Source organism: Rhinolophus ferrumequinum, chromosome 7, assembly GCF_004115265.2.
Source record: "Rhinolophus ferrumequinum isolate MPI-CBG mRhiFer1 chromosome 7, mRhiFer1_v1.p, whole genome shotgun sequence".
Classification (NCBI taxonomy): domain Eukaryota; kingdom Metazoa; phylum Chordata; class Mammalia; order Chiroptera; family Rhinolophidae; genus Rhinolophus; species Rhinolophus ferrumequinum.
This window is the reverse complement of record NC_046290.1, coordinates 14,993,697-15,009,018: the sequence shown is the minus strand read 5'-3', so window position 1 is coordinate 15,009,018 and position 15,322 is coordinate 14,993,697. Positions and strand designations below refer to the sequence as shown.

At 33.3% G+C, this 15,322-nt stretch overlaps 1 protein-coding gene across 1 annotated transcript in view; it reads left to right on the top strand.

The window, feature by feature from the left end:
* Positions 1-15,322, top strand: part of CDH12 (cadherin 12) — an 893,592-nt gene that overhangs the window by 290,338 nt on the left and 587,932 nt on the right. The gene's annotated exons all lie outside the window — the stretch shown is intronic.

Below are 15,322 nucleotides of genomic sequence, written 5' to 3'. Positions count from 1 at the left end.
TGAGGCCTCTTTCCCCGTTTAGGATCTTGCTTAAGTAATTTTTCTTTAATCTCTGGGCATACCCATGTTTCTGCCCCCAGATCTCATAACTGAATTGTAATTTAATTTCCTTCGGTTTTAGCTCTTGCTACTCATAGAAGGTAAATTTTAGAAAAGTAAAAATTTTATATTTCTTATATCAGAAAAAAATTGTGTGCCTATTATTATATAAGAACCAACATGCTACCTCTATAATGTATTTGGTATTCTTTATTCCTGACACTGTAATTTTAAATGTTATTATTATTACATTTAAACCTCATCATAACTCCATGAACTAGATGATATATCTATTTTATAGGTAAGGAAAATGATATTTGAGTTATATATACAGTACAACGGCAATTCTGGGTGCTATTAGACATTGCTTCGAGGCACGCTATCATCCCAAACCCACAGTGCACAGTTTTCATTGTTTGATGGAGATAATTAAAAATGAACATGGATACAGAGAAGTCTATAAGGTCAAGGTGAATATTGATAAGTTAAAATTGAGAGAATTTCACTTTATATCTTCAATGTTCACACACTCAAGTAGAAATTAACATGATCTATAAAGAATGAAAATGGTAGTGATAAAGATACAGATACTTAAAAGGAAATACAAACAGGTATAATTGCACCTTGGGAAGAGGGCGGCCTGCTCTTAGCCCTATGCTTCATTGGCTCCCCTCAGTGCCTGGGACCAGCCAAGGCTGATAGTTTCAGTCAGGTCTGTCTAAACCGGATCTTGTTCCCCATGTGACCTACTTGCAATAAGTGTCTACCTGATAATCTTCTGTTTCCCTCGGGTGGTATGGAATAGCTGGCACTAGCAAAGCTATCAGTGTAGTGTTCTCTGGGACACTGGCCCCCCAGAAGGTCACCTCGTGCCAGGCCAGCTCATGTCAGGCATTTCTCCAGGACTGAGATGGTCGCTCCAAGGGCTTCTAAAGATCGTTGCTCCGTAATGACAACGGGCCCCCCGATTACTATGCTTTCTTTCTCTTTTACTTCCAATCAGTGTGATGACATATGCTACCCTGGGCTAGTTTTATGCTATGTTGAACAAGAGGCAGGTATTCCTTGTGCCATTGAGACTGCTCTTCTTACTCTGCCACGGTCCTCACCCATCCTCTTAACTGATAGTAAGGAGGAAAGTCACAGGTGAGGCTAATACAGGAAACAAGTACATTCTAGGAATTCAAGGAATATGTTATAACAAGTCCAGAAAAAGTCATGGATGGAAGATATACAGTTCTATATGTATTCCCTGAAATTCCAAACAGCAAATTTAACCTGTCCAGAAAAAAATAAAATAAAATAAAGATATTTCCTGTTTTCTACCTAATCTAAGAAAAATTGAATTCACTGTTATCATTATCAAATTACAGACACAAGCTTTGAGAAATTCATTGGAAGCCAATATTCATGGACAATCGATGAGTAATGATATAAACTTCATTAAATAAGTGGCATGAGGGGACGTCGGAGACCAAAAGATCTACAGTTGGCCCCAGAACAACATGGATTTGGATTGTGCTGGTCCATTTTGGATTTGGACTGTGCTGTGGATTTTTTTTAAATAAAAACATTCGACCTGACATTTGTTATCTCTGGATTTCGCATCCCCTGGATTCAATAAAGCTCAGATTGAAAACAGTATTTTCCATCCCCGGTGGGGAATCCACAGTGTGGAATCCACAGTTGGGAACGCAAAAACATTGTTTTGGATCTGGGTTGGTTGAATCTATGGATTTGAAATGCCAACTACTGCAGAGTGAAAAGTTACTTTAGGATTTTTGGACTGCAGGGAAGACCGGAGACCCTAACACCCCATGTTGTACAAGGCTCAACTGTATATTTCCGTACAGGTTTAAAGAGCTATTGTGAATAATAATATCAGTGCTACTTTTTTCTTGTGACAGAACATGTAAAATTAGCCAGTAATGGTACATTTGACATTAAAGAACACAGAAGTGGTTCCTGGACTTGAAAAGGTCCTTATTCTGGGCATAACTTTACAGAGTTCAAACTTGTTAGTCCAGTGGTTAATTTTCTAGTTTTAAATAGGGGTTTTCATTTTAATAGTGTGATTTCCTTCCACGTATGGAGGCTGTGAGTCATTTTCTTTAACAAAGGTTTTCTATGTTCTCTGGTTGATTACATTAACTTTGTTTTTGAAACAAAACTTAAAATTTTCTATGAGCATGAACATTTTCAAGTTAATAACTGTATATGCACTGTTTGGGCAGTAAGCAAGCACGTTAATAATTTTTTACTACCGGTATTCTCTATCTTGTCTTTATCAACAATTTCACTGCACTTCAGATGAGTCCATGGCTTTTGTAGTACAGATTTTAATCAAATTGTTTATATAGACAGGGGCCCACAAAAATACCTGCCTGAAATCTGTATACCCGATGGATAGTTCTCTAACAAGTTGCCGTAGAGAATGATCATGAACGCCAATAAAAATATTATTAAAAAGGTACTAGGATCATGGAGGCCCCAGTGAAGGTTGGAGGCCAGACATTTTTAATGTTGTTAACCTATAAAATTGTGAGCTGTTTTCTTCCCCAGTACCCATATGCTTGGTTGCTGGAACAGGAAAGAATCATCATTGCTTAGATTCTGGTAAAATGGAAATAGAGAAATGAAAGACAAGGAAGAAGAGGATAAGGGCGAGGGAAGAAATAACTACTGTACTGTGGTACCATGGCTGGATTGGGGGTGAGGGGGAGACAATTTAAGAAATTCAATGGTCTGGTGTCCTTTGCAAATTATGGCAGCAGATATGGACACCTTATTTTCAGGTTTTTGTAAGGTGTCAGCAGTTACTGTATTTTGAAGGCATCCCCTAAGGTGCTCTGATCCTCAGATCTCAGTGACCTCTACACGTTTAACATCGTCCCTTCCTTCTAAAACCCACTCTCATTTTTCCTTTCCTTGGAAAATTCCTATTTATCCTCCAAGGCCTACTTCAAATGTTTAAACATTTGTGAAAACACAATTCCCTATGCTGTACCAGTTAATTTTTCATCTTTGTGCCTCTATAGAAACTCAATTGTATGACTCGCAATATTATATTTCAAACATTTGCTTATTTATCAATTTTATCTTGGTTTTGTACATTTCCTTCGGACAATAATTATAGCTAATTCATTTTCCTTCTGTATCTAATTTGTACTCAATAGTTTGCTCAGTGAATCATAAAGTGTGGAAAGAGAGTATGAGGAACAAAAAATAAAAGAACTTAGTCTCTCCTTTTCTTTCTCCAGTCTTTTTTTCTTAAATGACAGAGTAGAACTAGGGGGATACTTGCCTTACAGTTCAATAATTATTCACATATGATTTTAAATACATGTTTTTTTAATGCCAAGATAACTTCCACAAACACATGTATATGAATGCAAGGAATATATTAACTTGAGATGGAAATTCAAAGGACAAATTTGAATAAATACATTTATATTGGTATTAGGAAGCTTAAGATTTTGAGAGGCAAAAGTAATCAGCACCGAAGCTATAGATCGTTTTGTTCTTTACATAAAATATGAGAATACCTGTGTTTTGTAACTGATTTGTTGTTAGAAAAAAAAATTACAAAAACTATAGTTTTAACAATCACTGACATGTAAGCCTTAAAATATAAATCAGGTATCAGTAACTTTACAGAGTTCAAGCTTGTTAGTCCAGTGGTTAATTTTCTAGTTTTAAATAGGGGATTTCATTTTAATAGTGTGATTTCCTTCCACATATAGAGGCTGTGACTCATTTTCTTTAGCAAAGTTTTTCTATGTTCTCTGGTTGATAAAATTAACTTTGTTTTTGAAACAAAATTTTAAATTTTCTATGAGCACAAACATTTTCAAGTTAATAAAATGTGACTTTATTTTTTGAATGATAACTCTAAAATTATAGAATTTACGTTCTATAGATAATCAAGACAATTATATTTTGGAGTATCAGAAAGCTATCTATTAATATAATACTATATAAGTTTGGATTAAATAATGTGTAAGCAATAATTACAATTATAAATGTTACCTATAGTTTTCAAGCAAATTTTTTTAATTAAAGTTTATTGGGTGACAATTGTTAGTAAAGTTACATAAATTTCAGGTGTACAATTCTGTATTCCATCATCTATAAATCACATTGTGTGTTCACCACCCAGAGTCAGTTCTCCTTCCATCACCACATATTTGATCCCCTTTACCCTCATCTACCACTTCTCTCCCCGCTTAACCTCTGGTAACCACTAAACTATTGTCTGTGTCTATGAGTTTTTGTTTCTCATTTGTTTGTCTTGTTCTTTTGTTGTTTTTGGTTTATATGCCACATATCAGTGAAATCATATGGTTCTCTGCTTTTCCAGTCTGACTTATTTGCTTAGTATTATAATCTCAAGATCCATCCATATTGTCACAAACGGTCCTATTTCATCTTTTCTTACCACCAAATAGTATTCCATTGTGTATATATACCACAACTTCTTTATCCATTCATCTATCGAAGGACATTTTGGTTGTTTCCATGTCTTGGCCACCATAAATAAAGGTGCGATGAACATAGGAGCACATATGTCTTTATGTATAAATGTTTTCAGATTTTTTGGGTAGATACCAGTAGAGGGATTGCTGGGTCATATGGTAATTCTATTCGTAATTTTTTGAGGAACTTCCATACTGTTTTCCACTGTGGCTGTACCAATTTACATTCCCACCAGCAGTATGTGAGGGTTTCTTTTTATCCACGGCCTCTGCAACACTTGTTATTACATGTCTTGTTGATAATAGCCATTCTAACAGGTATGAGGTGATATCTCATTGTGATACATATACACAATGGAATATTACTCAGCTATAAGAAAAATGAAATACTGCCATTTGTGACAACATGGATGGATCTTAAGTTTATCATGCTAAGTGAAATAAGTAAGACAGAAAATGTCAAGATATGACTTCACTCATATGTGGGATATAAAACTGAAAGCAACAAATGAATAAGGCAAACAAACAAACAAGAACTCAGACACAGACAACAGTTTAGTAGTTACCAGAGGGTAAAGGGGGTGAAAATATGGTGACAGAAGGAGATTTGACTTTGGGCGGTGAACACAAAATGCAGTATATAGATGATGTATTACAGAATTGTACACTTGAAACTCATATAATTTTATTAACCAGTGTATCCCTAATAAATTTTATAAAAATAAACATTTCTAAGCAATGGTATGCATTATTATCTTGACAATATAAACTATTTAAAAATGGTTTTATATTTAGTGGGCTTATCTTTCATCCATTGGTCTAGAACCAAAGATTTGTTTCACCATGCATGTTGTTTTCTTCTACTGATATTCAACCTCACTATGCATTTAAAAAAAAATAAAAAAGATGCTCAAGTAACAAAGATGGAAACAATGAATAATTGTATGTATAGAATTGTTCCTCTCATCTTAATTTCTTTTATCCAGTCCATTTATTTTTTGTCCATTTATTTTTGTAACACCTGTCTGATATTTCTTTGCATTTCTGTATACCTTGTTTTCCTTTTCACTTTTTTTCTAGTTAATGTAATGAATATACCACATCTCAATTTCATTAATATAACTTACATGTTTGGAATTATAAATGTAAAGTTTTCTAATTATCACTACTGATAATTATAATATAGCAATTAACTTATTAAAAATGAACAATCAAACACTTAATTCTTCATATATGTATTTTACTACCTTCTAGTTTTCTTGATATAATAGAGCTATTCTGGCTCTTCTGTTTCAGGAAAAAGGAAATGACATTTATATTCTGTTTTGGATCTGTATTTAGAATTATTTATACTTAATTATTTTCTTACGTATCTGTTTGATTTTTCTTTTTTGTGTCCACTATTTATGCCTAATATTAAAAGTTTTGGGTTGAGTGATATTCGCATTTTCAGGATAGTGACACATTACTTGCAAGGAGCCTGTTCCAGTTTATACTTTTGATAGTACTGTATAAATATTCAAATTCTTGCCCATCTTCTCAAAATTGGCAATCTTTGTACTTCTTTTGATTAGTTGTAAATTATATCTCACTGTAGCCTTAATCTGCTTTAATCTCTTTACTAGTAAGTTTGGGAATTATTAAATAGATTTTAAAAGAGTTTCCTTTTTTTAAACAACAGTTTTTGAGTTTCAAGTATTTTTATAATATCTTTTCTTTTTCTAATTGTATTTTAGAGTTGTGTTATATAGTCTGGATAATTATATTCGTCATATCTATGACAAATACTGCTCCCCAATCAGTGCCTTGTCTTTTAATTTTATTATGTCTCTTGATAAACAAAAGTTTTTAACTGTGTTTTAGAAATTGATCTTTGTATGGGTAGTGTATCTTAATTCTTTTTTAATAAGTTCCTATCCCAAGTTAATAGTTTTTTTTTCAGTATTTTGTCAAAAATGTATATTTTGATCTTTCACATTCATGTGCTTAATGTACCTAAGATTGATTTTCACATATAGAGTGAGTTAAGGATATAGTTTTCTTTTTAATTTGAGATCATCAGGTTTCTCAATACAGCTTATTAAATAGTCTGTGGTTCCCTAATAGTTTTCCACGTTTGCTCTTTTGTATATCAGGTTTGCATACATGTGAGGGTACATATTTGTGTGTTTCAAAACTCTTCTATTTTATTGATCAATCTTTCTTTCCCAAAGCCCAGGTCCTACTGTTTTAAGTGATACTATATTCTGTCCCTTACTATTCAGTAGGATAAAACTGTCTCCTGTTTACTTGTTTTAACTATCTCACCTTTTATTCTTCCACATCATTCAGTATTCGATTTACAACTTCCATTAAAAGAATAAAAGAAAAAAATATTATTTTGCCTGGAGTTATTTGTATTGATAAATTCTTAAAACTGATTCAGTAAACAAGATAACTCCCCACTTATTTAATTCTTTTTTTCTGGTTAAAGTTTATAGGGGTAGCAATTGTTAGTAAAGTTAATGTTTCAGGGGTACGATTCTGTAATACATCATCTATATATAACATTGTGTGTTCAACACCCAGGGTCAGTTCTCTTTCCATCACCATATATTTGATGCTTTTTACCCTCATCTACCACTCCCCTCCCCGCTTCCTTACCCTCTAGTAACCACTGAACTGTTGTTTGTGTCTATGAGTTTTTGTTTCTTCATTTGTTTGTCTTGTTCTTTTCCTTGTTCCTTGTTGTTTGCAGTTTTGTATACCGCATATCAGTGACATCATATGGCAGTGTGGAGGTTCCTCAAAAAATTAAGAATATAATTACCATGTGACCTAGCAATCCCTCTCCTGGGTATCTACCCAAAAAATCTGAGAACATTTATCCATAAAGACATATGTGCTCTTATGTTCATCGTACCATTATTTACGGTGGCCAAGACATGGAAACAACCAGAGTGTCCTTCAGTAGATGATTTGATAAAGAAGTTGTGGTATATATGCACAATGGACTACTCTTCTGCCATAAGAAAAGATGAAAGAGTGCCATTTGTGACAACATGGATGGATCTTGAGATTATAATGCTAAGTGAAATAAGACAGACAGAAAAAGTAGAGAACCATATGATTTCACTGATATGTGGTATATAAACCTGAAAACAACCGAAGAACAAGACAAACAAATGAAACAACTCATAGACAATAGTTTAGTGGTTACCAGAGGGTAACAGGGTAGGGGAGTGGGAGATGAGGGTAAAGGGGATCAAACATATGGTGATGGAAAGAGAACTGACTGGGTGGTGAACACACAAGTGATATATAGATGATGTGATACAGAATTGTACACCTGAAATCTATGTAATTTTACTAACAATTGTCACCCCAATAAACTTTAATTTAAAAAGGAAAAAAAAATAGAGAAACTTATTTAATTCTTATTTAATCATTATTAAATAAGTTTTACAATTTCATTATTAAAGGTTTTATACCTTCCTTGTTGAATTTATTTTAGATATATGCAATAAATACTATAAGGTTAATTATTTTAAAATTGCACTTTTCAACTCTTGCAAATCTTTTGGGATGCATTTATCTAAACATTGTTTAGAAACCTCGCTAAAATCCTATGTCTGTTGTTTCTTGTTCTTATCTTCTTACCTTACTGAACTATATAGGATGTCCATTATGTCATTATATTAAACTAGAGCCCATTACATTTGTTAGAATCCAACCTTCAAAATTTCTTTATAGTATAGGTTATGAGTTCTTTTCTACAGTGATGGTTATTGTCATCTGGAAGGCATTGCATACCAAAATCCATTTTAAATTCAAATTTGTATGTAAGGATTGATTATGATCCAAACAAATAATGTAAAAATAATGTAAATTAATTGCCCAAACTCAAATGACAGCCTGTCACTGAGCACACATTCACAGGGGAGACTTTTTGTTTTAGTCAAAATCTCTAGAAAGAACAGTAAAGTGGCCTTGTTTTCTATTTTAGCAAAAAAAATCTAGTAATATTGTTTTCTATAGGTATAAAACTCTCAGTGTCCAATTATTTATGCAGCGTTCTCCAATTCACCTCCAACTTTGTGCCAATTCAAAGCTTTCACCCACAGAAGACTTAGGCTGCAAGCTTCTTAGATACTTAACCAATCACTTGTCTGCAATACTCACTTCCCTGTACTTTTCCTCCAGCGTTGCTCTGTGCTTTACAACATCTTTTACTTTATTTCAGATACATTCATTCATTTAAGAATGCATTTGCATGATTTATCTCTGTGTGTGTGTGTTAAACATTTTTTTAACGAACATATTCACATACTGTAGTAATATTTATCCTGCTCCATTTTATGGGAAATTCTTATTTTTTTTAAATGATACTTATGATAGTTATGATACCGTTATCTTCATTCATACAGACATCTTTTTTTATCTTATTCTGTTGTGGCAACGACTTATCTCATATTTTGTTTTACTTCATCCATAGTCTCTTTAATTTTATTGAGTGAAGGGACTTACGTCTCTTTAAAATGTATCTTCCTTTCTTTCTTTAACATGTTTTTCTTAATATGCTTTGTGTTCAAAGTACTCCATTCTTATATATTACAGACTCTTTCCCAGGACTCCCACTGTATTTTAAATACAGAGATGTCAAATCAGGACTAATATATATATTGCAAAAGGCATATATTCCTCTTTGATACATGGGTGACAGTTAAATGCACTAGGATCAGAAGTTAGAGAGATGGTGACAATTATGTCCATCAGTGTGTCCTTTAGTGAATGGATGCAGAGAGATTTCAAAGGCCTAGAGAGTGCTTGTAGGGGATAACCTGTCAGTACATTTTTTTTCTTTTTTCTCCATCAGTAACCAACTTTCCACATCTGGCTTTTTAATTGAACTTCCTTCCCCCATAATATTCAGCTTCATCAGGAGAGAACTTGGCTGCTTGCAGATGTCCCATTGGATCTCACAATGTGACTGCTTTTGAAAGTTGTGGAAACGGAGTCTTTAAAGGAATTCTAAGTGCAGGCAGTGCTCAATAGACATACCTTATTTCGTCAATCATTTAATTCAAGACAGTGGGATTTTTATCAGAGTAGTCTACCTGTATTCTTTCATTACATTTTTTTTTGGGGAGGAAATTATTACAAGTATCTTGGGATTATTCTGGAAATAGGCACATGACAAAATTTTGGCAGACTTCTCTCTGATCCCTTTTCTTACTGTCCAGCATTAATACAGATTTTACCTCTTTTTCAAATCCTTTTTCATTATGGTGGGGACATTGGAAACAAGATCTATGTCTGTGCCCTAGTTGCAATTTTTGCAGTGAGTCCTTTTATCCAACTTTTGATGACTCCTGATATTAGTCTTGGGCTTTCTTACTTTAGCTGAAATGGCCTCATGAATTGTGCTCTTGCAGACGGTGCTTACTCTAAATAGTTCCTGGGATCTTGTTGAAGCATAACTGCTACCTGTTTTTTTGACATTTTCTTCAGCTTACATTTTATTTCATGCCATTTGTTTTCATTGCTGTACATCTTTATTACTACCCCACAGTGAAGTAGGTCGGCTAATTATAAAGGGATTTATCTTTATGCCAGAAGCAGGTAGAAGAACACGAAAAAAGTGTATCTAATCTTTTGATATACCCTCTTTACTGATAAAATGGATGTCTGGTCTTACTGTTTTTTTTTTTCACCTAGGAGCCTTAACTAAGTATGACATTTCTCCTGATTCTAGTGGTATCCTCTTTTATTCAAGTTCATGGTGCTGGTCCACTATGTTTTAAAATATTTGTGTATTCCTAACTAAGTTTGGTACTACTGATTTGTTTTTGTGATTGTTCCTCTTGACAAAGTTAGGTATGATAGTCAATTTTGATTATAAAAAAGCAGAACTTTACCTTCATTACCTGACATCATACATACTCAACACAGGCACACGAACTCAATACACGTACAATTGTAAATACACATTAACATGTACATATCAGAAGTAATGAAAACATTTCCCAATAAATTAAGGGTAAACCCAGTTTCATGAATTTAATAGTTGAAATAGTTATGTAAAACAGTTAGTTGTATTTGCATTTGTTCTAAGTCAAATGCTTTAAAAAAAAGCCAGTTGTCTTAGAAATTTAAACAAAGCAGCAGTAAACATTCTTGCACATACCTTTGTGCATGTGTACAAAAGTTTGTCTTATGTACATAAAGGTGTGGGATTGATGGGACAGATTACCTGCATTTTCACTTTTACTAGATATTGCCAAAGGTTCTTCAAAACAATTTTAGCAGTGTTCACTTTCAACACTATGTGAAAGTTTACATTACTCCACGTCATTGTTAATCATTGATAATTTCAGACATTCTAATAAAAAATGTTAATGTAACAGTGTGAAATGATATGTCATTGCTGATTTTCTTTGTATTGCCCTGATAATTGCTGATGTGAAGTCCCTTTTTATATGCTTATTGGAAATCTTGATTTTCTCTTCTGTAAATATTCAGCTTATAACACTGTAAATTCAACATATTTTATTGCTTATTAAAGTTCTTAATACAATCTGCACTCTTAACTTCGTTCCATGTGTTGAAAATATCTTATCACAGTTATTGATCTTTTCCTTTAGTTTGTGAAGTTTAATTTTGAGTACATGATTTCAATTTTAATTCAAATTTGGCATTATTTTGGTTTGTGTTTTTAATTCATTTAAAGAAAGGTTTTTTTTATCCTTGTTTCATAGAAATGTTCTATATTTTAACATTTTTAAGCATTTATTTCTCTACACATCAGAAAGTTGTTTTGTGCCTGATGTGATTTAGAAAATCAACTTTAATTTGTGCATCTGCATAGCAAATTATTCCAGCATCACTTTTGATGGCATCTCTTCCCTATATCAAGTTTCCTCACAGGTGTGGGTTTATGTCTCAGTTTTTTTCTTGCACTTTGTAGATCATTTGGGCTTAATCTGTACTAGTAGCAATACAATCTTCTCTCCTGTAATTTTACAATAATTGTTGATATCTGATAGGGGTAATTTTTTCAATTTTATCTTTGCAGCATAGTCTATGCACTTCTTGGATTTTGCTCTTCCAAATGAGTATTAGAATTAACAAGGCATGGACCATAAAACTCATTCTTGAAATATATATATATATATATATATATATATATATACACACACACACACACACACACACACACACACACATATATATGTATATAAATATAATTATATATATTTATATATATATATATATATTATGTGTGTGTGTGTGTGTGTGTGTGTGTGTGTGTATATATATATCTTCTATCGCTTTTTGGTCCAATTTGTTATATTTCTGACATGATCTTACCTTATAATTGTTCTGCATCCCTTTAACTTTGAAGACTTTAAATATATTTATTATATGTGTTTTACAGATTGTTATATTGTTTCTAGTTCTTCAGAAATAAATTTTTCATTTTATTGCTGACTTGTATTATGATATTTTGCTTCATCTTATGTTTTTTCCCCTACTATGGGAGTCTAGTGTCTCAGATTGTGAAAGAATCTCTTCAAGACGTTTTTGTATTTCCTTAGCTGAGACTCTACTGGTTTCACCAGGGCCATACCAAGTTTTATGCTGATATCCTGTAATGGAGTGCACATGCCATATATGTGCATGAATCTAAACCTCATATACATATGAGGTCCACATTTGCCATCTACTTTCTCAAGGGTGACATCTTCTCTATCTATGGCCTCTGGTGAGCACCTGGCATTCATGTAGCTTCTCCGAGATGGTAGGCAGAAGCTTGTTCTAATTACCGTTCCATGGATGAGACAGCCGTTTCTACACACCTGTTGAACACAAATATGTCATTCCTAGTTCCTTTACTTCATGTAGGCTGAGGTCTGCATTCCCTTCATAATGCTGGGAATTGAAACCCTACTAAGCCATTCATGCCTTTATCTGCTTCTGATAGCATCCTAATTTATCAGCTCATCCTTCTCTTATTTTATGGCTGATACCTTTTTTAGTGTCAAGTTCCATTGACAACTAATCAGACAGAAGAGATATCAGTAATAATAGTGACTAAATAAATAGTTCTTTAGAAATGATAAGGTGTTTCCTTTACAGTTCTTCTAAAGGTTTTCTTAAACAAGATTTCCCTAAAGAATATGAAGCCATAATTCTGAAACTTCAGTTCTGTGGTTTTACTCAGCTTTCACAACATAACTATAGGTTATCAGTGCTCCTAGTAAAAAAATAATCAATTATGTAAGTTACATTGTTAAGTAATATCCATTTATCTAAGCAAGTTAAAATTATTCATGTACTATATTGTCTTAAATAGTATTTTAAAACACTCGTTCATTGTGCTTGAATATATTTCCAATATACTCATTGTTTTATGTGAAATAGAGTCGTTAGGAAATTCTTTTATTCTAGTAAATTTTCTCTTCTATGAAAGGGGATAGGTACAAAATCGCTCAGCTGAAAAATAGCCTCACAAAATATAGCCGTGTCCTAATTCATGAAACTTTTGAATGTTACCTTGTATGGCAAGAAAGGGGCTATGTAGACATGATTAAATTAAGGATCTTTAAATGGGGAGATTATCCTGGATTATCTGTGCCAATCCAAAGTGTAATCCGAGATTTATAAGTGAGAAGTATACGGAGATTTGACACACACACACACACACACACACACACACACACACGGAGGAGGAAGCAATATAAAGGAAGAACCAGAGGTTTTAAAATGTTAGTCTTGAGAATTGGAATGCTGTGGGGACAAGACCTTGCTTGCTGGCAGTTACTAGAAGTTAAAAGAAGCAAGGAAAGGATTCTTCCTGAGACCCTCTGACCAGAGGACAGCCTGTTGCCACCTTGATTTTAGCCCAGTCATACTGATTTCAGACTTCTGAACACCATAGCGGTGAAAGAATGAGTGGCTTTAAGCCACTGCATTTGTGGTAATTTCATACCACAGTCAAAGGAAACTGATGTAGATTTTGGTACATTTTACCCAAAATTTCTAATATAGTTCAAAGTACATACTGGCTTAGAATTTATTTTGAATTTTTTCTTATTTTAATGTTTTTAAATCTTAAAGATTTTTTGACACGTAAGCTTTTATTAGTTACCAGATGTCTTAATTTGTTTGGACCGTGATAACAAATTACCACAGACTGGGCAGTATAAATAGCAAACGTTTATTTCTTAAAGTTTTAGGGGCCCGGAAGTCCAAGACCTAGGTGCCAGCAGATTCAGATTTTGGAGAGAGCTCCCTCCCTGGTTTGCAGAAGGTTTTTTCTTAGATCCTCAAATGGCAGAGAGCAGAGAGAAGAAAGCTCTCTCACATCTCTTCTTACAATAATGCTGATCCTGTCAGGAGGGCTCCACCCTCATAATCTATCCATTCCAAAAGGACTCACCTCCCAGTATCAAACTGGAGATCAAGATTTTAACATCTGAAAATTTGGGGGAACACAAACAGACAGTCCATAACACCAGAATAACAGAATGATAAAATGAGTTGATGATTTTACTTCCAGAAAATAATTTTTCTTATAGGGATTATCAGACTAGCCTATTATTATCTATATTTTCCACTCATTTTAATGATAAAAATGATGATAATTACTTCTACATATTCTGTTTCCCATTTAGTTATAATGGCTAATACATAGATATTAATTTTAATAATGTTATAGTTCATTAAAAATGGAACTTCTAACATGGATAAAATTGATATAACTCAGACATTCTATCTTGGAAACAAATCTAACCATGTGAAAACAAGGACATAGTGTTAGGGTTCATCAACAGAAGACATTGTATTGGTTGTTATTAAGTAATATGTATTTCCTCATACTATTTATTGTTTCAATGTGTGGCACTTGACAGAAAAATGACCACACAACTGTGGTTATGTGCACATATTATTAAAGACTATTTTCTTTCTTTTTTTTTAAGCACAATGAACTTGAGTACGAATTAAGGACATACATTTCCAAGGACTTCATGAAGTTTCCTTCGAATCAGACTCAAGGCACATATTTTCTCATTTGTGTGGGCATCTCTTTAATGATCAATCCTGATATGTTATTCACATAGGGATATTTCAAACAGAAATGTAAGATGTGTTTTCAATAATATACTCTATTAAACCCAGAATGCTATTTATTTAAAATGTGTTATAGAGTGTAATATATCAGCAGGAAATGATATTTCCTTAATAGAATTATGGATATGTGTCTTATACACATTAGTATAATTACATATATGTCCTAGGTCAATCCACTGACACGCTTAGAATCAAAAGCACCCCGGTAACAAGGAGTACCCCTAGTGTCCCGCTATTGGTTTTTAATACCATTGGTCAATAAAAGGAACTAGGGCCCCTGAACATATTGCTGAGTCGAGATGCTGAGTCGAGACAGAGATTACATAAGTTTAGCATGAACTATCTAATAGTGGCAGAATGTGAGGGCCTGTTCAATAAACCAAACTATTGTGGTATGTCAAAAGGTCACAAAGCCAAGTGAAGGAGCTCACAAAGGCCAAAGCTGAAGCAATTTGAACAACACAGTAAACAGTGTAGTATTGGATTATAGCATAAAATACAAAATAAATATCCATAAATTCACATTGAGATGTACAGGTATATAAATTACTGAATGAAGTAAATGAGTGAATGAATACAGAAACAAGCAAACAGACGGGAACATAGACAAGTCTTTCTTGCAGAAGAATTTCAAATACATTTTGTAGATATATATAGTTTTTCCTCAATAGGTAGAGTTTAACTTCCAACCCCTG